Raw genomic sequence first — 1326 nt, 5'->3', positions numbered from 1 at the left:
TGTGAGGGATGACATCTGCAGGCCGGTAGAGCCTTGGCCTTGGGAAGGCCTTAAGTTCTACCACACTGTAGGTGCTTCCTGCCATGCAGTTTGAAATAGGCCCAATACTCTCCACCCCACCATTACTGCTCATGTAAGTAATATTTCATACCTAAGAAACAATTTAAGATGGTGGAAAAAAAAACTTTTATTGATGGATTTTTTTTTTTTTTTTTTGAGACAGGCCTCAAGCTATCACCCTAGGTAGAGTGCCATAGCATCACAGCTTACAACAACCTTGGGCTTAAGCGATTCTCTTGACTCAGCCTCCCAAGTAGCTGGGACTCTAGGTGCCTGCCACAACGCCCAGCTATTTTTTGGTTGTAGTTATTGTTGTTGGGCAGGCCCAGGCTGGATTCGAACCCACCAGCTCTAGTGTATGTGGCTGATGCCCAGTGCCCTAGCCACTTGAGCTACAGGCGCCAGCCTGAGCCCTCTTTGTTTGCTATCAGGGTTTGGTTACCACCTACAGGGCTTTCCTTTTTGCCTGTCACTCTCCCCACCCCTCTCACTGCTTCTTATGTTTGGCTGCTTCCTCCAAAACCTGGTTCTGCTGATCCTCAGGCAGCCTCCAGGAGGGGAACAGGCAGTGATTCCTCTGAGGGGAGACATCCCCTGGAAACATCACAGGGCCCCAGAAAACCTGGAGCCCTCAGGAGACTGGCTGAGGATCACTCCACCTGTGAGTCCTCCTCAGAAGTAAGCCACTTCAACATTTGTTTTTAACTAGTATCTGCAGACATTTAGTATAACTGTTAATAGTAAAACACCATTTAAATGAAAGCTGGGGGCTCAGCACCCGTGGCTCAAGCAGCTAAGGCACCAGCCACATACACCTAAGGTGGTGGGTTCGAATCCAACCTGGGCCCACCAAACAACAATAATGGTTGCAACCAAAAAATAGCTGGGCTTTGTGGTGGGCGCCTGTGGTCCCAGCTACTTGGGAGACTGAGGCAGGAGACTCGCTTGAGCCCAGGAGTTGGAAGTTGCTGTGAGCTGTGACTGGATAGCACTCTACCAAGGGTGACAAAGTGAGACTCTATCTCTAAAAACATAAATAAATAGATAAATAAATTGGAATGTGTGCAGTGCTTGGAGACCAATGGAGATGAATAACAATAGAAACTGACTGAAATTTTGTTGGACTGCAGGACATGCAGAAGGAGTGGAGAGTGCTAGAGCTGTTGGCAGAAGGGCTGTGCCTTGGAAATTGTTGCAGTTAGGGCAGTCTGGTGAACTTGGCTGGCCTTTGAAAATCTGGGAGAGAGGCTCTGCGCCTGTGGCTCA

This window comes from Otolemur garnettii, unplaced genomic scaffold, assembly GCF_000181295.1.
Source record: "Otolemur garnettii isolate 467f Iridium unplaced genomic scaffold, OtoGar3 scaffold00066, whole genome shotgun sequence".
Taxonomy (NCBI): Eukaryota; Metazoa; Chordata; class Mammalia; order Primates; family Galagidae; genus Otolemur; species Otolemur garnettii.
Note: the sequence above shows the minus strand (reverse complement) of the source record.